This window comes from Perognathus longimembris, chromosome 8, assembly GCF_023159225.1.
Source record: "Perognathus longimembris pacificus isolate PPM17 chromosome 8, ASM2315922v1, whole genome shotgun sequence".
NCBI lineage: Eukaryota > Metazoa > Chordata > Mammalia > Rodentia > Heteromyidae > Perognathus > Perognathus longimembris.
The window spans coordinates 20,020,393-20,048,373 of record NC_063168.1 but is presented as its reverse complement, the minus strand read 5'-3'; the positions used below and the strand labels follow the sequence as shown (position 1 = coordinate 20,048,373).

The window sequence follows — 27,981 nt, the reverse complement described above, 5'->3', positions numbered from 1 at the left end:
AAACAATCTTCTTAAAAGTCAAATATGGACAAATAAAGATGTTTTAAAAGTGTTTATTGGATAAAGCCACCAATGTCAGTTATCCCTCTAGTCATACAGTTAGTTCCCTTACCAGCGTTTCAACATTCTTAGCTAGGCCTCCTTTCAGTGTTTGAGAGACAAATTATAACCCACTCTTATGCCACATTCTTGTTAGAATTCCTCTTGCATGAAACAGTTCCATACATTCTTCAATTTTCAGGTGAGGGTTCAAGTTTTCTAACATCCTCCCCAAGTCCTCGTATGCACATATATATATGCTGAAAGAGATATATATCTATCTCTTTCAGCATATGAGGGTTGTAATAAGTTATCATCTGTAAAGAACTCAGAAATTGCTGTTCAAACTGTACATGAAATATATATCAAGAAGTTTAAACAATCTGTTTTTAAAAATTCATTGCTAAACTAAGTGTGGTGACAGTAGAAATAGGGAGTTCCACACCAGTCTGGACAAATCTCTAAGACCCTTTATAAACAAACAGCCCCCCCACCCAGCACCTATTTAGTGTTCTAGAACAGCAAAATGAATGTTACATTTATTCTCCCTAAAGAAAGTCGGTGTTAGTTCTAGAGCAGCACAGTCCAACTGAAACAAAAATCTGTACACACAAGTTTAAATTTTCTAGTAGCCACATCAAAAAAGAAACTAATAAAAAGTTGTTTTACATAGTCATATGTATCTATATCTATCATACATTTATTTATATGTATATATTTTACTTAGCCCAAAGTATCTAATTTTTTTCCCCCTTTGGAGATAGGGTCTCCTCAGGTAGCCTACAGTGGTGTCAAACTACTTGTCATTCTGAACAGCTGAGACTACAGGCAGATATTACCACACCTGCTTTAAAATACCATTTTAACATGTAATCAATATAAAAAATTATTAATATAGTTCACATTAGATTTTTTAATGTGCTATGCACTTTTATGTGGACTAGCTTCATTTCATATACCATATGTGGTCAATGGATACTGTATTAGACTAGTTACAGAAGATAACTCTGTATTTCTTGTACTTAAGTAGCATGCTAACAGAATCAGTTACTGTTTTGTTGTTATTATTGTTTTGTGCTGTCCTGGGCTTAAACTCAGGGCCTGAACTTCTGTGTTCAAGGCTAGCACTCTACCACTTGGGCCACAGCTCCACTTCCAGCTCTGTGGTGATTAATTACAGATAAAAGTCTCACAGACTTTCCTGCCCAGGCTACCTTCAAACAGATCCTAAGATCTCAGCCTCCTGAATAGCTAGAACAGGGAGCCATCAGCACCTAACAGAATCAGTTACTTTTTTCTTTTTCTTTTTTGGTGCCTGTACTGGGGTTTGAACTAAGTCCCCGAGCTCTTATTTTGTGTTTAAGGTCAATGCCTTACACCTGCTAAGCACTCACTCTACCACTGAGCCATTACAGACCTGTTTTCAAACCTTCATTCTCTGGGTCTCAGTCTCCTGAGTAGCTAGGATTACAAATTTAAGTTATCAGTGCACCTTTCCACTTTTATTATGGAGTTCTACTTTGTGCCAGAGATTAAAACAGATAAGTCCTTGCTATCATAAGCCATACCACAGTTTTCAAAATTTTCCAGAATGTAATCTTTCATAATTTTAGTAACCAGAAAAATATAGTATGGAGTAGATAATATGAGCATATTTCTAAATTTGAATACAGTCTTAAACATTAATTTAGATGACTAAACAAACAAGTGAATCTACAAAACAGTAGATACAAAATTTCATTTTGGCATAAAGTATACACATACAAATATATTAAAGATGTATGGAAAATATTTACTATTATATAAGAGTTCTATTTTTAAAATGACTTTTCCATTTTTACTTTCCACAATGCTTTTGTTTTCTGTGAAAGACTATTTTATAAAACTATATGTATGTGTATGTGTGTGTACACACACATATACATATATACACATACATATCACTATTCACTCAGCAACTACTATACACAAAACTGAGTAAAAGGAGTCATAACCTTAATAAAATTTAGAATTACTTAAGGGAACTAATTCAATAGAACACTAAACATACTACACGACCGAATATAAATATCATACGAATTAAAATGTAACCATCAGGATTCTAAGGAAAAGATCAATCACACTTGATTGGAAAGGGAAAAATGGTGAAAAAGAGAAGTTTCATGAAGGAGAATGAATTTGAAGTGAGAAAAATTTAATTAGTAGGGGAAAAAGTAAGCACTACAGATCAAGCATGAAGCCTCTATAAAAGCACAGTAAGACATGTAACAGAGTTTGGTTAGAATGTAGGACAGGGCTGAGCACCCTGGGTCAAGACTGTAATCCCATCTAATTAGGAGATGAAGACGAAGAGCATCACAGCTGGAGGCCAGACCAGGCAAAAAGTAAAGAGAAACCAATTTCAACAGAAAATCATGATGGTGCTACACTGCTTGCTCACTGCTGGGCAGGAGATGAGAGGGAATAAGGGGGGAAGGGAGGAATGCAATGTGTCCTAGCAAGAGGCCATGAGTTCTAACCTTACCTCGGTCCTGTTCCCATCCCCAGGTAGGGCAGATAAAGGGAATAGGTTGTAGGCTGGAATAACAGTTATGCGGGCCTTCAATTTTCAGAAGAGTGCTTCTGTAAATGTCCTGAATTTAGCAATGGGGAGACAGATGCTTCAATCAAGAAACTGTTCTACCACCTCTTATTACCTCTATTGCTATGGCCTTGGTTCTAGCCACTAGAATCTTGGAACTGGTAACACAGTAACCACCTTTAAACCAAATCTTTTTGCTTCCCTTCTTGTATTCAGGCTCTACTTTCCTAAATATCAGCCATATAGATCCTTTTATTTGGGGAGATGCTGGGGATTAAGCCTAGGGGCATGCACATGGTAAGTATACTCTACCACTGAGCTAGATACTCAGCCCTGACATACAGACATAGTCGGGGGAGAGGAGTACTGGGCTTTGAACTCAGGGCCTCATGCTTACTTGGCAGGTACTTAACCATTTCAGCCACACTCCCAGCCTTTCTGCTTTAGTTATTTTTCAGGACAGGGTCTGGTATTTTGGGGCTCAGTCAGGACGGTGATCTTACTCACAATTCCACAGGAAATAATGTTTCCTAAATTTTTAGGCTGGTCTCAAACCACAATCCTCCTATTCTCTCTTTCCTAAGTGGTTCTGACAGATCTTTTGGTTTGTTTTGTTTTTTGCCAGTCCTGGGCCTTGGACTCAGGGCTTGAGCACTGTCCCTGGCTTCTCTTTGCTCAAGGCTAGCACTCTGCCACTTGAGTCACAGCACCACTTCTGGCCATTTTCTGTATATGTGGTGCTGGGGAATCGAACCCAGGGCTTCAAGTATAAGAGGCAAGTGCTCTTGCCACTAGGCCATATCACCAGCCCCCTGACAGATCTTTTGGAAACAGACTATCACACACCTTTACTCAAAAACCTGCAGTTATTTCCCATGGCACAGGGTTAATTTAAGTCACCAAAATTTTTATTAGGAATCTCCAACACTTTGAACTCACCCTCTAATACTGATTTTATCTCCTACTTCTATTCTGTTTGCTCACTCTAAATACATAAGATATCCCTGCCACAGTTCTTTGGCTATTTAATCTGCCTGTAACACTCTTTCATTTGTTCTGTTTCATTCAGGTTTTAAGTCTTCTCTAACTCCATCCTTCATCAAACAAACAACAAGTTCCACCAATTCTCTCCAACCCGACTATCCCTAACTCAAAGTAGAAAAGGAATATTCCCTTATTGTACAAACTTATTCTTTTTTCTTCATATTAACATCATCTACCATTTTTTTCTTCTCTATCAGCTTGAACTCAGGTATCTAGCTGGCATTCTACCACTTGACCCATTTCTCCAGCTCTGCTCTTTGCTAGTTATTTTGGAGATGGAGTCTCAAAGACTTTTCTGCCTGGGCTAGTTTTGATCCTTTGGATCTCAACCTCAAGTAGCTATGGTTACAGGGATGATCCGCCACCACCACCTGCAATCTTTATGCTATTATTTTAAAAGATCTAAGAAGATAGATATTAATTTTGTTTGTTCATTTCAGCTACCACCTAGAAGAGTCAAACATATAGCCGTGTTCAATGCACACTTGTAAGAGTAAAAGGAAGAGGATTACATGGTGATAGCAGTTATTTCCTTGAAATATGTTGCAACATGCTACATTTATGTAAATATAATCTATAGAAAATGTATCCTAATTTACTACATAATTTTCCACTTATACACTGCTAGTAAATTAAGCTCTGAACACATAAACAACTTTTAATTTATTATCAATTTATCTTTGAAACGCTTACCTTTAAGTTAGTTATTTGCAATGAGGGAAGCAGTGATTGACAAGAACAGATATGCATCTGTTTCCTTCTCTTTTCACTTCTCTGGAACCAATGAGCAAAGAATCCCCACTACCCCTCTTCCTCTCCACTGAATAGTTTGACCTTTTCTCTTTCCCACAGAATTGACCTAATCCAGAGACCAACAGGGTATGGCCAGAAATAAAAACTTGGTAGTTTTTTATACAGGCTGTTGAGATGGTGGTAGCAATTAGAGGGGAGCCAAGGCAAGAGAAGTTAATGTAGAGGAACTTGGACAAACTAACTTCTCTCTCTCTCTCTCTCTCTCTCTCTCTCTCTCTCTCTCAATATGGGTTTTAAACTTTAGAGCCTTGTTCATGTTAGCCAAGCACTCTCCACTTGAGCTGCTTGAGTCCTTCACCACACTCTTCTATTTCTTGAAACAGGGTATGTAGCCCAGGTGCAGCTCAAGCTGGAGATGCTACTACCTCTGCCTTCAGAATGTTGGGATTAACAAGTGTCCACCACACCATGCCTGGATGCTAACAATTTCATTCATGTATGCTTAAGGCAGAAGCTTCTCGTATTTTAAAATACAAAACACTAACTTCTTCCTTGTTGTCTTCTGAAATGATGCTGAAAGACAGAGTTGTACTTTAACATGTTTTGCGGTTAAATACCTAAACTTTAAATATTACTATATAGATTTCAAGCATATAACAAAGCATGGTGGTGGTGGGGAATGAATAATGAAGTGCCTACCATGCAACTGTGTTCATTTTTTTTTTGCCAAATGTGTTTGATTTATTCTAAAGATTCATTCTAAACTTTACATGTTCTAAAGCCATATAAATGATCTATTATATCCTTACTCTGTTAATTACCAGTTGTTTCCTTAGGCAAGTTACTTGATAGCACTACCTATTAACTTATATACTCTATGAAGATTAAATGAATTAATATACTGCATAGAAAGCATTTGAAAAAGTCTCTTCCTAAACTGGGATTGTAGCTCAGTGACACAGCAGTTGCCTAACATGTGAGGGAGCCCTGGGTTTCCCCTCCAGCACAAACAAAAACAAAAATAGGAAAAGTTTCTTGTTCACAGGAAGCAGTGCATATCATGTTAGCAATAAACATACAAATTTGTGAATGGGCCTGCAATTATGTGTGTCTATCAATAAACATATCTAAGAAAAGTATAAATACAAAAATGGTATGTGTAAAATCCATATAATATCAGATGTTTTCAAAATTTCTTTAAAGCCAAAATATGAAGTTCAGGCTGAAAAGGCTCTCTAGCCTGTGTACAGAGGAACTGAAAGTACTAACAGTAGAGAGAAAAAAAGCTTTTTTTGTTTATTACAAACTAGGTAACATTAAATTGAATACTAATTTTGGCCTAAGTAATTCATGATAATTTAAAAATATCTAAATACTTTGAAGCCTTCTTTTATGTGATCTGAGAGGAGGGCTGGGAGACAAGCACAATTTCCTAGGTGAGATGCTAGGTAGAGACTCTACTTTTCTTGTCTGATTTTTTTAAACTAAGCAGAACAAATTAAAATTTAAAATGGTGTTTTATAGAAGGATCCACTTAACTGACATGATTTTCATAAAAACTGGATTCTGCAGAATTTGTCAATGCAATTATGAACACATTACTTTGTTTTGACATAGGAATATTGTCATAGACTCTAGGTCAAGAGATCAGAAAACATCAAAACTTAAGTGTCCCACATATTATCTGGGATGCAGTGAATTTTTTAAAGAGCTTTTTAATCACACACACATATATGTATACACACACACATATATATATGCTTGAAGACCAATTGATCTAATTTGATACACAGAAATAGCTAGATCTAATGAGTAACTGATAGGTATCATTTACTGGTCTAGAAATTTTTATGCAGGATCTTTGACTTCATGTGAAAGATCTCCATGGACAAAACTTAGAAGATCACCACAGATATATTGTTTAAGCATGTATACTTCTGCAAAGTGTTAAAAATGTCTATTACAAATGACAACATTCAAGCCTGGTGAAACAAATAGGACGGTAAGTAAACTGTGCTAAGTACATCAACGCCGTGGAGATAAAATATTTGTTTCTCCTAGAGTTTTCCAAGTATTTACCCAGCTAAATTGAAAGCAACAATTAAACCTAACATCAAACTGCGAACCTCTCCCCAAGGAGGGTTTAAAAAAAAAACTCAACAACAAAAAACCCGGATTAAGAGAAGTTGCCCGTGGAAAAGTTTTGTGTAAAAATTTTACTTCTCAAGAGAGAACTTCGAAACGGAACTATGGCTTCTATCCCTTCCCCCTTCCTCCAGTAAAATATTTACAACCCCTAAAGAGGACTCAACGGGAAACCAAGCTATGACTTGAATATACCAACAAGGAAACAACTATTCTCCAAATGGAGAAAGAACCCACCAACACTCACCCAGTGCAAGAAAAGGCGCAGCACCTGCCAAGCCGGACGCTTAAAGAATAATGGCTCAACTTTCGGACGCAGATGATTTCTGAAGGAGTGCAAGCAGAGATCAGAAAAAGTCACCCCCCCTCAAAAAAAAAAAAAAAAAAAAAAGGATGTCAGTCTGGGGCCGTATCCGCTGCCGGCTGGTGAATTCCAAACCCGCGGGGTTCGGCACCCTCCGGTGGCGGCCGGCCTGGGGCCTCGGCGCCGCGGGCAGTGTTTACACCTGTCACGAGGGAGGGGGAGGGAGAAAGAGGAAGCCCGTGCAAAGCCCCAAACTTCTCCACCGCTCCCGGGAAGCTGCGGGCAGGTGGCGGCGGAAGGCCAGGGCGAGTCCGCGGCAGCAGGACAGGGATCGGCTCCAACTCCCCCGACCGGAGTCCGGGATGGCCAGCCCGGACCGCGCCGTGCGCTTTCAGGCGCCGCCAGCGGCGTCCCCTCACCCGCCGCGTAAGAGAGCAGAGCCCGAAGCCCGCAGGCCCGCAGAGCCGGCTCGGTCCCGCATCCCCGGTTCCGCGGCGGGCAGGTGCTTCAGGCCAGGGCGAGGAGCCGGCTGGTGGGCCGGGCCGGGTCCCCGCACCCTCTTACCCCGCGCGGCTGGGGGAGCGGAGCGGCCGCGCTTACCTGGCTCGTCCGGGGCGGCCGCGATGGGCATGGCTCTGGGGCCCGGGGAGGAACTGACTCCCCGGGGAAGGACCGGCTACTCGGACGTAGAGCTGGCGAGAGCGGAAGGCAGGCTGTCCTCAGCCCTGTCAGCGCAGCAGCGCCATGGACGCCCACCCGGAGTTTCAGCGCTGTCGCGGGACCCCCATCCCACTACCCTCCGCCCTCTTCCGCCGCCGCCTCCTCCGCCTCCTCCTCCGCGGAGACCCCCCGCCCACTCCACACACTCTCCCATCATGCAGCGGGGGAACCGCTGCCGCCGATACGTCACTTCCGGGCGCAGGTGGCTAGGTCGGGCTCTGGTGAGTGCGGAGGGTTGGGGAGGGGAGGAGGACACTAGGGGAATTAGTGTCACCGAACGCTTACCCCTGCGCAGGCGCCGTAGCGCCGAACGCCGGCCGCCATTTTGGGTGTGGGCAAACTGCCCTTTCCTCGTGAGTCTCTGAAGTGTGCGAGATTGACGGCCGCCCGCCGCCCGCCGAGTCGCTGCTGGCTGCTCGGAACTGACGCTCTCCAGCGCGGTTAGCCGTTAGGGTTCAGCCTGGTACCGAGTTAAGTCTCCCCAATAAAACGTCAGAGGCTTGGAAACAGAAGCAGGTCTCCACCAAAACCAACCAAATAACAGAAAACCCTGCAGGGCAGCCTTCATCTTTTTGCCCGGGAAAGGGACTTTTTTTTTTTCATTCAAGAGTCCTTTTTATTTCTTCCCCCCCATGTAAACCAACACTAGAGGAATCTGAACGTCCACAAACAACAAAGAAGTGACTGCGAGACCCAGCTCAAGAAGAGGAAGCAAAGAGCCTTTGGCAGAAGAAGCCGAATTTGGCTAAGGATCGGCGGCGGTGGTCTTTCTTTCCCGGGGCTGGAAATCATCCCGCACACACATCTCCCGGCGCGGGTCCGCTGCTTTTCCGGCATCGGTCCTGCCCGAGCGGGCGATCTGTGCGTTCCCACCACCTTTCCCCTCCTCTGTTGTGAGAATCTGTCAGTTACCCCTCGGCCCCCCAACACACACAAGGTAGAAAAGCCTCCCGGGTTGTTCCGCCGGAGATGACGGGCGAGACTCGGCTCCGCGCGCGGCACTGGCTGGCCCAGCCTCTGCATCAATAATATCAATTATTTATCGTAGTTCCCAAACAGCCGGGCTCCGCTAGGCAAACACACGCACCCAGAAAACCACTCTTCATCCTAGACCAGTGCCCATCCCCTTGAGAGGAGGAATTCCATATATCAGGGGAAAGATAAGGACAATAGCAGTTCATCACGGGGTCGCCCGCCTCACCGGCAAGCTCCTGCACAAATTAACTTGGAACCCTGACACAGACCTGCGTTTGTCTTTTTACAGCTCGGTCGGTGCAAGGTATATGGAGACGGTATCACTTTAAATTGGGGTACCAATTGCTTTGTGGTGATGCTGTGTGTGTGTGTGTGTGTACGCGCGCGAGTGTGTGCAGTTTTGTCATTGCTCGGTCACGAAAGTGAGGAAAAAAAATCTATAAGGGATTGTCAATTTTATTCCTATTGTATTTCGCCCCCTGCCGGTTTGAAAAAAAATGTATATGTCACTATAAATGTTTGTTGGCCGGGAAGAAAAAAAATATATGTGTGTGTAGGAACTGGAAATGAATTGATTTTGGATAAACAGATGCTTGTTTTCGTTTAACAACTCTACTAAAGAGAAATATCGAAATAAGAACATACGACAAGATCCTAAAGCAGACTACACTAAGAAAATGTTTAAATAAATGGACTTTAAATATTTTAATAAATGTGAAATAGTGAAGTGAAATAGCATAACCTCACAAAGGAGGGGGGAGTCTTCTTGACTTCATAGATAATGCATAATTACAAAATGATTATTTTTGTGAATTATTTGTCAATTCTGTTTACTTCAGAATCATTTAAGAATCTGGAAAATGAGTAGTTATTTGTCTAACTGACTTGTGAATACTGAATACAATCAACCAGTAATTTAATACTCTTACATGTAATTCTGAAAACAACATTCTAATGCCTACAAAATTGTGTGACAAAAAGTCTGAATGGGGGGCTGGGGATATAGCCTAGTGGCAAGAGTGCCTGCCTCGGATACACGAGGCCCTAGGTTCGATTCCCCAGCACCACATATACAGAAAACGGCCAGAAGCGGCGCTGTGGCTCAAGTGGTAGAGTGCTAGCCTTGAGCGGGAAGAAGCCAGGGACAGTGCTCAGTCCCTGAGTCCAAGGCCCAGGACTGGCCAAAAAAAAAAAAAAGTCTGAATGGTTGCGTTCTCATTAAAACCTATTGCATTTGAAGTCAATAGTGTTGTTTTAACTTTTAAATAGTATTACTATAACTGTTTTACCTCACATTTGGCATCAACAAAAATAATAAAATTACTAATTATTATTTGTTGTGTTTCTATATTTTCTCCTGCATAGATTTTTTAAAATAAAATTGTAATTTATAAGTAGATTCTGTATCCCTGATTTTCACCTATTATATTGTTTCCTTCTATCATATAACATCTTATAAAAGCTTAATTTTAGTTGTCTACATCATAGTGGAATAGACAACATGATTTATCTATTATCCTATTAATGAATATGTCCCATTTTTACAAATAATACTTTGATGAATATTTTTTATATTTGGCTCTGCCAATTACTGAGCTTGATGTGGGTGGTTTATACCAGATAACTAGGCTGCTTGGGAGGTGGGAATCAGGAAGATAATGGTTCCAAGCCACCTGGGCACAAACGTATGAGAGCCCATCTAAAAGTGTTTGTGTACACCCTAAATTCCAGCTACTGCAGGAAGTATAAATAGGCAGATTGTGGTCCAGGCTGACTTGAGGAAAAAGTAAGACCCTCTCACAAAAATAGAACAAAAATGGTTAGAGGTGTGGCTCAACTGGTAGAATGCCTTCTGCCCTGAGTTCAAACCCTAATACTGCCCCCCACCCCCACAAAAAACCCTAATCATTTACTGATGATGCTAAGAAGGTTTTAAAGATATTTTATCATGTCATATTATTTTCCTAAAAACTGCACCAATATTCAATGCCATCAGTAAAGTCAGGAGTGTGTTAATTTTACCATCTCTTCTGCAGCAATGAGTAGTGATTAAAAGGGGGGAAAAACTACTGCAATAAAATGCAAAAGAACTTATTTCACATTGTATTACATAAGAAATCAAGCAAGTGCCAAATTCCAGATATCTGATATTCTGGAAAGGGAATAATATAACAGACCTGGGTCTGTGAGCAAGCTGTATTTTCACCATGGTTCTGTATGAATTACTTAAGCTTGATTGACTTCAGTTTCCTTATAAATCAATGAGAAGGTGGAGCTAGAACATAGCTTCTCAACCTTCACGTGTGTATGTGCTAACTTTGCTGGCCCTTTCTGTAGAGAACACTCAATTCCCACAGACATTCAAATCTCTAGACTCTTAAAGGTCACTCATAGAACAGGTTCAGTGAGGCTGAGTTTAAGAAACCTGCTGGTGCAGGGTGTGGTGTGGTATTACATGCCTGTAATCCCAGCTACTTGGGAAGTGGAGGTAGAAGGCTATCTGCAAAACACACAAAACCCTAGCTGAGAAACAAAATGGAAACAAAAGGGGCTTAGGGCATGACTTAAGTGGTAGAGAGCTTAAGTGAAAGACCCTGAGTAGACCAGTATTGCCTTCCCCAATAAAGGAAGAAAAGTGAACAAGATTTCAGAATGAGTAAAACAGGATATGTCTTGGTGGTTCAATTTATGATCCTATCTTTGGTTATTTTTGAAATTTGTCCTTGAAACTTAATTAGCAATTAACTGGACACTTCTATGTACTCAGCACTAGGCTGAGAGATTAATATAAAGGAACAGGTCTTGAGCCTTGCCCATAAACTCAGGAGTTTACAGTCTAGTTAGGAAAAGAATACTGATATGCCTGAAATGATTATCACATTGAAACTAGTTATTTCATCAAATAGACAACAATTCAACTGTGAGCTGCCTAGGACTCACAATTGGAATTCAGAGAAGAGAAGACCTGTTAATAGCAGGGAAATGTTTCATTTTGCATATGTTGACCCCACTGTATCCAAATGGTACTGTAGAGTGATGCTACTCCCAGCTTCATGTTTCCCAACACCCATTCAGAGTACCAGCCCTTCCTTACTGGAGGAAAGTGACCTTTAACTTAATGCCATTTCAGAGAAGTATTGTCAAACTTCAATGAAGTTTGTCCCAGCATGATTCTTTTATTTATTTATTTATTTTTACAACACTTGAACTATGCCTCTACTCCCAGGCTGTTCCAGACCTTGATTCTCAAATCTCAGTAGCTAGTAATCTAGATCCTATCTAGTAGCTAATCCTGAGTAGCATTGTTCTTAATGTTTCAACTCTTGAATTTTCTCTGGCTTCTTTGGGACCTAGGATCTTGTACCTTGTGTAAAGAACTTGAGAATTCTCTCATTGTTATTTCTCAAGAGCCCACCACTTTTGCTTCAACATCTCTAACTAATTTTCCATGTTCCTTCAATGCCCAGGCTACTCTAATGGCTATCCCTTCTCCAAATCTTTATTAATAGCAGTGCTCAGTGATAACTAACTGTAGAACTTCCCTGTCCTCCCTTCCCCATCCCCTCTAACCAGGTTAATGTGGCTGCCCTACAAGCTCTTCCTTCCCAGAGCTGATACTCCTTCAAGACTGTTACCCACACCCATCTTGACTCATCCTAGGCCTGGGATACAGCTATTCCAGCAGCTGCTCTCTGGTACCAGAAAGAGAAGAATCTAGACATATAAACAGAGAATTTCATTTAAGTGTGAAAGAACAGCATAGAACCTTGCTAAGAACTTTCTTCAATTGCTGAAGATAATGTCCCTAATTCACAGAGCTGTGGTACAGATGAGATGCACTAAGTATATGTAAAATAGTCCAATGTATAGGCTAGTATTGGTCTCTTAGTGGAAAACTACTGTCACAAATTGATGTCTCCTTCAAAACAGTGACTCTCTTGACTAGAGTGATATTTACACCACCCTCATCCCTCACCCTTGACATGGGGCCATTTAGCAATGTTTAGAGGTATTTTGGTTGTCATAATTGAGGTGCCAGTGAACTAGCACCTACAGGTAGAGGCTAGGGATGCTTCTAACTGTCCCACAGTGCAGAAGATGGCCCCAACAACTTTATCTTGCCGAAAGTATCAGGAGTGCCAAGTTTGAGAAGCCTTGCTCTAGATGATTCATTCAGAAGCTGCTGATGTTGCCTCTGCTAATTCTGTCCACTGAGACTGCAAATACTGGGCTCATCAAGTGTCTGCTAAGATTACTCTGGGAGCCACACTACCACACTGCCTTTCCAGACTTTGTCAGTGTGTAACTCTCTGCTGCCATCTGTGCCTCAACTGGAGTGTTAGAGCTGACAGAGAGTATTTTCAGTGTGCTGGCCTCAGGCACCTATTATGTACCAGATCCTCAACTGTCATAGCCCTGTAGGTACATTAAATACATATTGTTGTGCTTCTTTTCCTCCCAGAAAATCAGGCCCCATCTGGGTTGGCAACGCATAGTTGCGATCCCAGCACTCAGGAGACTGATGCAGGAAGATCTCAAATTTGAAGTAAGCCTGAGGTACATTGCAAGACCTTGTCTCAGAAAACAAAATAAAAAACAAACCACAAATGCAGGCTAGACCTTGCCAAGGCTCAGACATGAGAGATCTGTGCAAAGAAAGGGTATGGTAGGAGTTCCTCCTGTCTGGAATACAGAGATCTTATCCTTAAACCCTAGCTGGAATCAAGTCAGTAAAAGGCACGTGTGTGTGTGTGTGTGTGTGTGTGTGTGTGTGTGTGTGTGTGTGTGTGTGTGTTGGTCCTGGGACTTGAACTTAGGACCTGGGTGCTGAGATTTTTTTTTTCTCAAGGTAGCACTCTATCACTTGAGCAAAGCTTCATTTCTGGCTTTTTCATCCTTCCTTCCTTCCTTCCTTCCTTCCTTCCTTCCTTCCTTCCTTCCTTCCTTCCTTCCTTCCTTCCTCCCTCCCTCCCTCCCTCCCTCCCTCCCTCCCTCCCTTCCTTTGTTTCTTTCTTTCTTTTTGTAGTTAGTTGGAGATAAGTCTCACAGACTTTCCTGCAAGGGCTGGCTTGGAACCATGATCATCAGATCTCAGCCTCTTGACTAGCTAGGATTACAGGCATGAGCCACCAGTGTTCAACTGAAAGGTATTTTTTAGCCTTTCACTAATACCATCAACTTTCTCCTCTAAGGTAAAGAATTCAGTCTAAACCTGTGGACTAGAAGCTGGCAGCAGCCATACAAGCTGGCTGTCATGTCCCTCCACACCCTTTGTACTTTGTGACTCTATCTTTTATTATTTAGCTCCATCCACCCTGGTATGCTACACATTACTTTGCCCCAGTGCCATCACCAAACTAAAAGACAAAAATGATCTGACACAGTAAGTCTCCCGGTGTGATGCAAGTAAGATGCCCAGATCACAGATAAAATATACAGGTCACAGAAGTATGCAGTAGTCTTACCAAATATGTCTATCTGGAATCCACATAAGGCTTTAAATCTAGCTTCCACATTACAGGAAATACTGGAGGAACAAGTTAAACAACACCACAGCAAACAATCATAAAAATTCAGTCCATGAATATTCTCAATTAAAAGAGACTTAAGAGAAACAATAATCAAATGTTGTACATGACTCTTGATAAGATCCTCATTTGAACAAGTCAGTTACTAAAGACATATGCTATAAACTGAAGAAACCTGAATATGATCTGACATTAAATAAAGAGTTGTTAGTTTCTTAGCTATAACAACAAAACTATGGATATGTACAATAGATACAATGGGTATGTAGTTACTTTTTGGAAATGCAACATTAATTTATTTTATTTTTGTGCTAGCCTTGGGGCTTGAACTCAGCGCCTGGGTGATTTCCCTGAGCCTTTTGCTGTTGTTGTTCAAGGCTAATGCTCTACTACTTGAACCACAGCTCCACTTCTGGCTTTCTAGTGGTTAATTGGTGATAAGAATGTCATGGACTTTTCTGCTTAAGCTGGCTTTGAACTGTGATCCTCAGAACTCAGCCTCCTGAGTAGTTAGGATTACAGGCATGGCCCACGAGCACCTAGTGGTAGTTTAAGAAAAGAAACCCCATATATACAAAGATAAGAAAAATAAAACAAAATGCTTACAAAGCTAGGTGATAGATAAATATATAGGTGACATTTATTGAATCCTTTTTTTTTTTTTTTTTTTTTTTTTGCTACTTTGGATACCTTCGTAAGTAAAAGAAAAGAGAAGCAAAGGGATAGTCTGCTTGAAATACCTGAGTATACGGATGAGGTCTGAATTTATGTATTTTGATGATTGCATTCCCTAGGCAATCATTGTCAAATATGCATTTCCCAGCCGGAGCAGATCCTGTAAACATTGATCTTGAAAAATGCTCTAAGGAAAAAGAAAACAAACAAGAACTGCAACTTCAGAATCAATTGTAATTAGTTTCAGCCCTCTAATGTGCACAAATACAGTGGAACTACAACTCTGCCCAACAAAGAGCAGTTCTAATTCAGTGTTAGAAAGAGAACAGCAAGACTTATATTATCATGAGTAGTACACCACTTAAGTGGCAGTACAGATGAAGTCTTAAAAATTCTATTCTCTCTGGTTGGAAAACCCTTCATCCTGCTTCTTTATTCTATGTTTGGAAAGAAACATTTTAATCTATGTGGGAAACAGCCTTCCTCTCAATATAAGAGCTGCAGAGGGCTGGGAATATGGCCTAGTGGGAAGAATGCTTGCCTTGTATACATGAAGCCCTGGGTTCGATTCCCCAGCACCACATATATAGAAAATGGCCAGAAGTGGTGCTGTGGCTCAAGTGGCAGAGTGCTAGTCTTGAGAAAAAAGAAGCCAGGGACAGTGCTCAGACCCTGAGTTCAAGGTTCAGGACTGGCAAAAAAAAAAAAAGAGCTGCAGATGCCTCTGTGAGGAACTCAAATGGCTTAAAACTTTTTTTTAACTCACTGTATTTAGGATAGAGCTTATCTCTCTTCACAAGTATGTGCTAGCCTATGGCTTGTTTTTGACCAATAGAATGGGTAGAAATGGTGCTATATAACTTCGCATTAAGAGATAGGAAGTTTTCAACTTTAGTGCTTATAAAGATCCCTTATGAAAGGGAGACACTGAAAAAGCGTATGATTCTCCTCTGAGAATGTGAATGTGTAATTTATATACAGAAGCCTCATGGAAAAGAATTGATGTATCCTGGCTCCCTGTCCTTAGCTTCCAGACAACTGTGTAGGCGATCCATCTTGGACATCCCAGGCAGAAGGCCTTTAAATGAGTTGAGATGCAGCAGATATCACTTGGGGTAGAACTTTCTTGTTGAATTTATTGAAATATAGCAATGCTTGCTGATGCTTTAAGCTACTAAGGTGTTTTGTTTGGAGCAGCAGGTAATGAAAACTTGCAGGTACCTACTTTTCTAGCTTTCTTTGTAGCTAATTACAGGCAAGTAACGTCTGCTGAATCAATCAGATCTCTCTGCTGTGGACTTTGATTTAGGACCTAGAATATTCTCCCAATGATGATGTGACCAGTTACAGAGAAATGGAACTTCTGAGGTGGTAGGGACCGGTTGCTGTTCAGTACCTAAAACCAGTGGTACTTAACAGGCCAGTTTCAGCAACACCTTACCAGACAAGATCTCTGGCATGGTTTTTTAAAAATATATGTCTGGCCATATATACGGATCCTGTTTTTTAATCCAGGAAATTCTGAGATTTACGTAATAGCCTTTTTTTTTTTTTTTTTTTTTTTTTTTTTGGCCAGTCCTGGGGCCTGAACTCAAGGCCTGAGCACTGTCTCTGGCTTTCTTTTGCTCAAGGCCAGCACTCTACCACTTGAGCCACAGCCCCACTTCTGGCTTTTTCTGTTTATGTGGTGCTGAAGAATTGAACCCAGCACTTCGTGCATGCTAGGCAAGCACTCTACTGCTAAGCTACATTCCCAGCCCCCATTATAGCCTTTTAATAAATTTCTGTCTGCTTAATCAGCCCATGTTGACTTCTGCTGTGTAGGATAAAGAATGCTGACAGATAGTCCTCTTAAACTAGTTTTCTTCTATTTTTTTCCTTAACATAAAGTTCAAGGGTCAAGAATTACTTCTTTTGGAAGCCTTCATTTACTCCCCATCCCCAAATCTGATGTACTTCTTATGTAACTGGAACATCACTACAATATTAGCCTTACATGCACTGTAGCTTCTAATTTCCTGATCTGTCTACTCCATTAAACTGATAGCTTTAAAGGAAAGGACTGTATTTTTCATCTCTGCATCTCTAGTGTCAAGTATAGAGCTTATCTCGCATTCTCTGGATAAGTAAGTAATTAAATGAATCAAATTGATGCTATAAATTTTAGTATGCTTATAATAATAAAACAAACAGGCATCATTTCAAAGGTTTTAAAAAATTATTTGTATTCTTGTCATAATAGAATATTAGTAAAGACCTGCTGACAATAAAAATGAAGCAAAATTTAGAACACTGCTTTTAGAAAATGCCAGCATAAATTCTTTTAAATTACAGCTGTTGATAGTATTAATAAACTCCCTCTCAACCTGGTAACTGTCCTCCATTTATGCATTACCAGAAAAAATTCCAATGATTTGTTTTCTTCTTTTTTCTGTAAAAATATTAAAAGAATGGGTTGAACAACCCACTTAGATGATGTGCCCTAGAGTATTTTAAACTATTAGGGAAGAAGAACTGTAAGAAGTAGAAGGATGATAGGTACATACCGTGGTGCTTTCAACCTTATGATTTAGTGAAGTTCTGGCAAACTGTTCTGGCAAAATGTTCCCATTTGAGAAAAGTGTGATGTTAAAGGTGAGTGAAAATACTTGGATCATCAGAATCTACCTGCTACATCAGGATATCCAAGTATGGGGTCTTGGCATCTATGTCATTCAGAGTTGCATGAGTAAAGATGATTTGTACTAAGACAAAAGTCCATTTGTTGTCTTTTGGATATTAGCTATTATTTAACCCCCAATCAAACATTATATAATACATTATGGTTTAAAATATGAAATTTCCCCCACAGGACCATCTGTTGGGGGTTTTGTCCCCAGCTAGAAACTGAAGGAGGTAAGGCCTAGCTGGAGAAAGTAGGTCATTTGGGGCATGCCTTTCAAAAGCACATTTTGCCTTGCTCTCTTTGCTTCCTGTTCACCATGAGGTGAAGTTCCTCCATCGCATGCTTCAGCTGCCATGATGTTCTTCTTAAGTACATGGAGCCAAGCAATCATCGGCTGAATCTTCTGAAACCATGAGCCAAGATAAACCTTTCCTCCTCAGAATTATTCCTGTCAGGTTTTGGTCACAGTGATGAAAAAGTAACTAATCAACATGTCAAGTCTGGATCTCAGGTGCTTTGAGGACATAAAGAGGAACAAGATACTCCCTATCTTCTAGGAGTTTGCAGCCTACTATCAGGTATATGCAAAGGTTTGCATAGGTTTGTATAATTTTCTAAATGTCCTTCACTTCAACAAAACAACTCTTTTTAAAAAATTTAATTTACTTATTAATTGAACACAAAAATTTTTGACAAGGTGTTGTGCAAAAAGGGTACAGTTACATAGAAGGGCAGTGTGTGCATTTCTTGTGATATCTTACGTCCTGTTTTTCTTTCCCTTCTCTAGGTCAGGTAGACATATATACAATACACAATGTACCAAGAACATATACAGTAACCACGTGGCCAAGCCCAAGAAAATTCGCCTAGGGCTTTAAATGTAATGTCGATATTAGACAATATGTCAACAGTAGTTTTATATGAACGTACATACATAGCTTTTGAGCTATTGTATTCCACTGAGAGGTCAATTTTTGACCTTTATATGTTGAGTAGTTGTTTGGTTTTAGTTACATACTGTTGGGTCGCTGACCCAATCCTGTGGGAAATACCATTTGACAAGCAGTTTTTGGTTTCACAGACCTGGTCTCTACTGTCTCTCCGTCTCCTTTTCTTAACAGTCATATATCAGGGAGATCATGCCCCTTTGTTTTCTGTGTTCTAGGCTTGTCTCGCTCAACATTATTTGTTCAAGTTCTGACCATTTCCCTGTGAATAACAATATTTCACCATTCCTAATCGCTATGTAGTATGCCATTGTGTATAGGTACCATATTTTTTGGATCCATTCATCTGTGGAGGGGCATCTGGGTTGTTTCCATATTTTGGATATTGTGAATTGTGCCACGATAAACATGGAAGTACAAATGTCTTTTTGATATCTTGGGACTTGCTGTTTAGGATAGATGCCTAGGAGTGGTATGGCTGGGTCATAGGGTAGGTCTATATTGAGCTTTTTGAGAAACCTCCATACTGTTCTCCAAAGTGGTTGTACTAATTTGTACTCCCACCAACAATGGAGAAGGGTTCCTCTTTCCCCGTACCCCCTCCAGCATTTGTTGTTGCCTGAGTTCAGAGTACAGGCCATTCTAACTGGGGTGAGGTGGTATCTCAGGGCTGTTTTTATTTGCATTTCTTTTACTACCAGGGATGTTGAACATTTCCTCATATGTTTCTTTGCCATTTTTATTTCTTCTCTTGTGACGTCTCTCTTTAGCTCCTTTGCCCATTTCCTAATTGGTTTATTGGGCTTGGAGGGGCTTAGTTTTTTGAGTTCTCTGTAGATGACAGATATTAGGCCTTTGTCTGTTGCTGTGCTGATAAAGATCCTTTCCCATATGGTTGGCTGTCTTTCTGAACAAAACAACTCTTTAAAAAATTATTGTCTCAACTTCATGGATCAATATGAAGTCTAGGTGAGATGCTGTAAATGAAGCACTGAACATGAGGGGTTAGACATAGTAAATACCAACAGATGATGATTATTGTTGCTGTTCTCACAGTTCTTATATTGTGCTGTATCCTTAGCAGCAGGGAGACAGAGCCAGTTAGCTGTATGGAGTTTGAGACAGACAATGCTTGCCAAGAGATGAAGCTATACCCATGAAATTTGTGGACCTTAAGACACCTGGGTATCAAGTGGGTCATTGTTTCCGGTTTGCAAGGCCTTTCCTCTGGTTCACAAAGCAGTTCTTGGAATGGAGCAAGGCAGGACTGAATTTTGGGTCATGTGTGAGTATAAAGAAGAACCTGCAAGTTGGGTGCCAATGGTTCACACCTATAATCCTAGCTACTCAAGAGGCTAAGATCTGAGGATCATGGTTCATAGCGACCCCAGGTAGGAAAGCATATGAGGCTCTGATCTCCAATTAATCACCATCAAAAACAAAACAGAACTGGAAGATGTGCTATAGCTCAAGTGGTAGAGTGCTGGCCCTGAGATTGTTAACCCAGGCCCAGAGTTCAAGCCACACAATCAGAAAACATTAAAAATTAAAAAATTAAAAAAGAACCTGTAAAACTCATGCACTAGGGAATTCAGGCTGGTGGTTATCAGGCTCTAGAAAGTTTTCTGTACCTACCATGGTACTTACATCTTTACATTAGTCTTAGACATTGCTGATATTCAAGTGTTTGTCTCATGAGAGCCCATATGTCTCAAAAGCACCAACAATGTTGTCTGTGGTACACATATATGTGTCTATCCTGAAAACACCCAAGCACTGACTTTACAAAGTAACTACTAAGATGATCCCAATTGCTTTCTAACACTCAGTCTAGAAAACTGTTACTGAAGTTTAGTTTTGTCAGTTTCATCACAGACAGGAAATTTGCATCTATAGTCATGCAGCTTCCTAATCTTTCAGCCATGTAGGACAACAACTCTCTGTTGGAATGTTTTGTAAAACTCCCTTTGTTAAGAGGGTGTCTATGGGTCACTGGTCTATGAATTATTTTTGGACCTCACCACCCTTCCATCTGTTGTTTTTTCTCAGTCCAGCCTCCTCCATATTCAACCTGGAAATTGCTTCCACAGTAATTATCTATATTACACATCTAATTGTGTCATTTATTACCAAAAATACTTCGCTAGTTTTTCCCAAGCTGCTTGCATGATAAAAACAAAACTCTTGTGCTTAGTAAACAAAATCATTCATAATTTGTTACCAGATTATTGTTATGTTTTCTCCCCCTATGTATTCAATTACTCTATCTTTGTAGACATTTTTCAAGCATGCATGCATTTTCCCACTTGATTCCCTCTACCTAGAACACTTTTCCCTTTTCTACCTGGTGAATGACTACACGTCCTATGAGACTTGCTCAAAGATCACCCCCTTTGGAAAGATGTTTCTGACTCACTGCTTTGAGAATATACTTCTACTGGACGATACTTATCATGTAGCACCATAATAGTTATAGCTCTTGAGAAAATATGAAGATATAAGACGATGACAAGGAAAGCTTTCCTTGTCTTTGTAGAGGTGGATTGCTTCCTGAAATATATTAACGTAAGTGCTTAATTTTGATCTGGTTAAGGTCATCGTCTTATATCTTCATATTTTCTGAGGTAAGAGGATGGTTTGATACCAGCGGGGCAATATAGCAAGATTTTTTTCTCAAGTAACAAACTGAAAGAAAGTTGTTTAGTTCATTTGTAACACAGTATCTAGGGAACTATACAGGTTGTTTTTTTTTTTGGTGGGGGTGGGTGGGAGAGGAAAATCTTGGAGAGAAGGAGGGCTTAGGTGACACTGTTCAAAAAGGACATATACTCATTACCTGACTTATATAACTTAACCCCTCTGCACACCACCTTTACAATAATTTAAAAAAAATAAATAAAAAGAAAGCAAATTGTTAAAAGGATGCAAACAACATAAAATTGTCCATGTAAATTTAAACCTAGAACACAAAGTAAGCTATTCGGCCATATACAAGCATAAAAGGAAATATTTCACACTAAACTTTAGGGTAAAAGAGATTGCTGGAAAGGGAGAGGGCTGTTGAGAGTCAGGTGAATCTCTAGGAAGAGAGATAAGGGGAAGGGGAGTTGTTTGTGAATAGGCAAGTGGCTCCATGCACAGCCCAGTCATCTCAAGTGTGTCTTCCAGACTGGATATTTGCCAAAGATGGGTAACCCACATTCCTTCAACAGGTGCTTTGTTTAACACAATGATTCAGGTGTCACTATGTCCTTCTTTCCCTGGGGTTTGCAAAGTCTTTCTTAGAGTCAGAGGAGGTAGGGCTGAACCTTGGGTCATACTCAGGAGGACCTATAATCTCCACATACTTAAGATGGGATTGTTGCTTTTCAGCCTGTGGTGGTGCGGTCTCTCTTTCCTACCCACAATGTGGTTCTTATGAATAGCAAAGCCTTGTTTTCAAATTCCCTGTCTAACTTCTATATCCCTCACAGTTTCTATTTGTAATTTATCATAGCTTTAACTTACCTAATTAAAAATAAAACTTAAATTATAAGAATGCAGAAAGCAAAGCAATATCTTCTGTCAGGTACTGTACTAGAATGGAATACAGAGAACAAGAAAGTGCCCCCGCCCCAACTCCACAGGTTCCCCACAATGAAAACAGACACATGCACATTGTTTCCTATGCAAACATGTATGTTTTAATAGCAAAAGAAAGATAATTGCTATACATATTATTTCATGACCTGCTTCTTTTCTACTGGAAATAGACCGAATACCTTTTGCTATTAAATATATAAAATTACTCTAGGCTCTGGAGTGTCTGTGTTGCATTAAACTTAGTGAAAATATTTAAGTATTTAATACTAGCTACTGTTGGGCTGTATTTATGTGTCAATTTGAGATATTACAAATAGCATTACAGAATTTCCCATGGTGCATACTTGAGGACTTATGCTATGACTTCTTAGCTGCAAGATAAAAGGATGTGCATATTTTAGATAATTTATGAAAACAAAGCTCAAAAATGACATAGACAATATAAATGGATATAAAGAAAATCTAAAAAATTCCATAGACCACTGACTAGAACACAAGTAAATTTTTTGACTAAGATTAATGTAGAAGATTATGACATAAGATATATGGACTGTATAGTTCAAGTGGGATACAATACTGGGTTAGGTAAAACTCAGAAAGTAAAAGATTCAAGCATACTGATTCCTCTGTATTCCTCACTTTTTTGCCCAAGTGACTTGTGGAGACCCCCCAGTACTGGGACTTGCTGGTGAGAGAGCAGAAAGTGGAAGGCAGAATCCCAGGTATCTCTCCCATATCTCTGTTTCTCTGCTTTGATGTCCTCTCCAGCAGTGATTATGTCCTTCCTGCCTATCTCCCAGGTGAGAGCCTTTCTCTGTGTAGTACCAGCTCTCATTAGGCTTCTAGACGGTGGTAATAATTTGCCCCTCTAGCCTAGGGGTGTTGATAGCCTCCAGCTGTTGCTAACACCTGAATTGCCCCTGCTTGGCATATGGGTACTTGTGACACTGTACAACTACTTGTGATACCATAGGTTTTGAACTTCCCCTATGGCTCTCTAACTGGATCCTGATTGAGAAATATACTTTTTGAAATACTTTACATTTTATCTCCTTTGAGAAATGGAGGCATGGTGTTGAAATGATCAAAGCTGTGCCTCAGTTAATAGAGCAGAGGCCAGAGGCCTCTGAAACTCTGACAGAAGGCCTTCTCACAAATGGTGCAAACTGTGGAGAAGACCTAGCTTCTTCCAGGAATATGAACAGCTGTCATCAGTCCAGCCAGGCTGACTTACTCACCAGCAGTGACTTTCTTATCTGAGGAGGCACCCTGGTGTATCTTTAGAATGATGCAGTAGCATAGACTCAAAATATGACTTGTGGATTTTAAAAAGCATTTTCTTTTTGCTATTGGTTTGTGTTGTGTCACAAAATATTTTTGTGGTTATAAAATAGCATGCATCTATTGTAAAGAGTTTGGATAAAGAAAAGGCTACGTTTAAATTTGAAAGGACAGCAACAAAAAATGCTCAGAAGTATTTATCTTCCCTTAAGAAGAGGATTGCTCTTTATTAAATGGATTCTATGAAGTCAACCGTTTGTATTTGAAATAGTCATTGACTCGATGTTATGTTGTAAGTGCCCTGCTCTTTGCTGATAAGATGCCGAGGGGAGGACGTAATGAACTGAACAAGAAGTCTTTGTTAACTGACTATTGGGATGGTACAGAAATCTCAAGCTAGAATAAGTTTGTCTGTGTGCTGATATCCATCAGGCATTTGTTGTACCAAAAACATGGAATCATTTTACTCCAGGTATAGTTTGGAGAATCACTTTAAAAAAAATAACAGATTTCCCTGTTGTCACTAATTATAAAGGGTTAAGGAAACAGTTGTTGCTAAACCACTCTTGTGGAGCCTTGAACACATGCAGTGTAAACCTGTAACATCTGTATGGACAGAAAAGCTGTGACAAAGGCTCACTGTAGTCACCAAAGGCAAAATGTAGCAAGTAGTGATATCTGCAAATTTCCTATTATTCATTACATAACAAACCACAAACAAATAAACAAATATGTGTGTGTGTGTGTGTGTGTGTGTGTGTGTGTATTAATTCAAACATCTCTTTCTCCCTGCTCCCCTCCCTTAAAACCATACAAGGAATGAAGGCTTGGCTCAAGTAGTAGAGTACTTACCTAGCACGAGTTAAGGAGGCCCTTGGTTCAGTCGCCAGTACCCCAAGTAATACACCCCCTCTCCCAAACCAAAAACAGAAAACAAAACTGTACAGTAGGTCCTTTGGTATTCAAGCCAGTGAATATCAGCTTTGTTATCTTCCTCTTGCAGTAGTTTAAAAAGGAATAAATAAAAGTTCTTCCTATAGTTTATAGACCTAAAATTCAGTGAGTTTTATTGTTTTCACAGTATGCTAAACAAACAAACAAAAAACCCCAAGATATTCTGAGCTGAGAGATGCCTCTAAAAAGCAGTGGTTATGTCCAACCCACAGTGATTGTCAGGGTAGCTGATACCATATCCTCAAAGTTTTTCTCCCCTTCCCTTCTGCTTTCCCAGCCTTTAAGCCTGCCCCTTCCCAACCCGCTGCCTCCCTAGGACTGGCTTCAGCTCCCTACTGCTTCCATGTCTACCTCTCTCAACATTTACCCTCTACCTGACCCAGTGAGGCCAGGGGTTTGGGCCTCAGCCAAGCCAGGCTACCTGTGGCTGCCCAAGCAAACCTATGCGGGGGGGGGGGGGGGGGCGGTCTGAAAACATCTACGACATCATTTTGGGTTCTATTCATTTTACAAAAAATGAAGTCATTTTACTCCAGACATAGTTTTGGGGAAATAACTTTTGTAAGCTAAAAATACATTATGTTGTGGACATTTCCCCTATTCATTCACACAGTTATTTCTCCTCTAAAAAAGAGCTTAAGTTCAGGGCCTCCTGCAACTGTTCTACCATCTGAGCCACATTCCTTTTTTTTTTTTTTGGTTTGTTTCTCAGATAAGGTCTTTGTACTTTGGCCCAGGTTGGTCTAGACCTAATCCTCCTAATGTATTTCTTAAGTAGACAGGACTACAGGCATGTACCACCACAGTCAGCATTCCCTTATCATTAGTATTTTTTATGATTACATTGTACTCTCTAATGTGGCTGACTATAACTATTTTTAAACCAATATTCATGTTGAAAAACAGTCAGGTACCTTGACCGTATTCTATTTTGATAAATAGGACTTGTTTCTTGGCCTAATTTGTCTGGGGAATGGGTTTGAAAGTGGGGGGAAAGGTGAGTAGTAAGTTTGAACATGTCACAGGGTCAGCAAGGTTAGTGTTGGGTGATCAGAGAGCAGTTTTAGAGCAGCATGACTTAGAAATGGGTTGAGAGTGAAAGAAGGAGGCAATAGAGAGGACAGCTGAGGAGGTAAGACAAGGCCTGCATCCATTGGCACACCATATCACCATGTGCATTATTAGGCAACCAGTGGTATCTCCCAGTTATTGACACAGAGCCACAGAAGCCCCATGGTAACTCACCAATCCTCACCTAATGTAACTGCCATCTCTCCTTTTTTATTTTATTTTATTTTTATTTTTTTCTTATTTATTGTCAAAGTGATATACAGAGAGGTTACAGTTTCATAGGTTAGGCCTTGGGTACATTCCTTGTACTGTTACCTCCTCCCTCATTCCCCCTCCCCCTTCTGCGATCTCTTCTATATCTTCATTTGGAAAAGCTGCTTGTGACCCATGTGTGAGAGAGGGCCTTTTATTCTGTCCCAGGGGGTCTATAGCAATAGAGGATGTGTTTGAGTTGAGATCTCAGTTCTGAACTCAAAAGTTGGTTTCGTATGAGTTCTTAGAAGATAAAAATCACAACTAAATCAGAAAAGTTAACCTATGTGGTTGTCCTTCAATGTGATTGCTCAGCTTTATTTCCCAGGAGTACCCTATTGTTTTTCATTGAACTCCATTGTTATTCATTGAACTCCATACTGTTGCTACTCTTCAGCTGTCCAAGACTATGTCTCCATAGTATGCTCAGTTTTCACAGCCGGGACAGTCTCTTTCCATCCGATTTGCCATCAGCAGATTCATAAGACACTATGACCACATCTAGCAGAAGTTCTAAAGATGAGTTCAGCCTGTTCCCAAGCCTGGCCTTCTCCAAATCATTTCTTTAACCTTATGGTTACTTTTCTTCTTCTTCACATACTATTTTAATCATCACTTAATGTGGAGATGGTTGTTTCCTACTAGACACATATTGCAGACAGCAAAGGAACTTAAGTAATTATAGCAAGATGTAATACAGTACTGTGTGTATATGTGTGTATACATACATATACATATATATACATATATATATATAATTTTTCTTTTGCCAGTAATAGGGTTTATATACAGAATCTCTTACTGTCTTTCTTGGCTGGTGCTCTACTATTTTGAGTTATGCCACCAGTTCTGCTTTTTTGCTAGTTAAAATTGGAGATGGAGTTGCTTGGATTTTTCTGTTCAAGCTGGCTTTGAACCACAATCCTCCAAGTTTCAGCCTCCTGAATAGATAGGATTACAGATGTAAGCCACCAGCACCTGGCTTTTAATTGCAATCTAACTCTAACTCCAAATAATGAAATGCTTCTAGTCCTTTTGTAGCATTTCTTTCAGCCTCTTAATTTAATGAGTTTTATTTTCTAACCAGAGGTGAATGAGGAAGAAGGCTTATTTCCTTTCCCCTCTGCTTAATTACCTTTTCTTTCTGCGTCTGCTCATTTGCCATTCAAGCATGGCTCTGCTTTTTTAAACTTCCTCCATCCTTCACTCTTTTCTTGAAGGCTTCTCCTTTTAGCAACCTATGTCTTCCCTGGCTGCCTTACTTAAATTTTGCTCTCAGGATTAAGTTCAGGCCCTTTTCCTCACTGCTACCAGCCCAGAGGCTGCCCTTTGACAAAGACTTGTAGCCACAGAGTGGCCGAGTTATAAGATGGAAAGAGGTATCACCAGCCTCCTACCTGGTCTTTAGTACCAGTAGCTTACATCTCTCTCCCTGACAATCTCTTTGGATCTCTTTCTAGAGAACAGTGATGTTAGGTTTTCAGCCTCCATTTCTCCAACAAATGAGTTTCTCATTCTTTCCACAAAAGCCTGTGAAGAAGGAGCTGGCATTTCATTCATAATGGCCACAGTGTGGTATGGAAGGCCGTGGGAGTATAAGTAAACGTTGTTCTGAGTTGACATAAATGCATCTCCCAACAAAGCCCAGCTGCTGCTGTGTATCACTGACTATGTGGAAAGCTGACATTGTGAGATTACCCGAAAGTCAATGTGTCAAGGAGTGACTTAGGGTATCATGCTGGATGGGAAAATGGAGATCTATTTATTTCATTTATGGTGTGTATGAATGAGTACTGGTGTGTGTGCTTTCTTTCCATTGCAAAGAAGCTAGTTTCTGGAACAGAGAGGGCCAGGCTCCAAAAGGAAAAATCACAAATAACAACTTTGTATGAGTGGAAGACTTCATTTTTCCTCAGTATTGAAAAATGTATGCTAATAGTTATGCTAGGCATTACTTAGTCCTCCAAAGATTTCTGTCAGACCTACATATTCAGATAGACATTCCAACAAGCAATGTGATCAGCAGAGACCTGTAAAGATTTCTGGGGTCCTCAGTCTGGATCCAGTGTATTTTCTAGGTATGTTTGTGTTTCAGGTCCATAAATGAAGTTGTTAGAGCAGCCCTTTTGTTTCTCTTGACCTTTTGTTACAGTCTTCAAGGTGACAGTTCCAAACCCTCTCATTCTTTTCAAAGGTGTTCTGACCCACACACTACCATCTACCTCCACACTTCATTTACTGACAAGGTCAAGGTCTCAGGTCACCTATCCACTGTCTCCATTTGGGGCTGATTTAATTATCCATCCTTTGCTTTTCCTTTCATTTTTTTCTCCCTATTTCTAGGGAAAGATAAATCATATCATATCTGTGTTTACAAAGCTTAGCTTTATTTGAGGTTCTTGACTTTACTAATAATTTTCTACCTCTACCTGCCTCTCTCTCCCTCTCTCCTTTCTGCCATCTTC

The 27,981-nt window shown here is 40.3% G+C and overlaps 1 protein-coding gene across 4 annotated transcripts in view; it reads right to left on the bottom strand.

The window, feature by feature from the left end:
- Aftph (aftiphilin) overlaps window positions 1–7,696 on the bottom strand; it is a 64,049-nt gene extending 56,353 nt beyond the window's left edge. For 2 of the 4 annotated variants that reach the window (XM_048352613.1, XM_048352617.1), the window contains exon 1: window positions 7,467–7,695. The gene's annotated coding sequence lies outside the window, so the exon portion shown is untranslated. Of the gene's footprint in view, window positions 1–6,809; window positions 6,889–7,466 lie in introns of all 4 variants that reach the window. The other 2 variants (XM_048352614.1, XM_048352616.1) reach the window with 2 other exon arrangements.
- Between the last annotated feature and the right edge of the window lie 20,285 nt (window positions 7,697–27,981).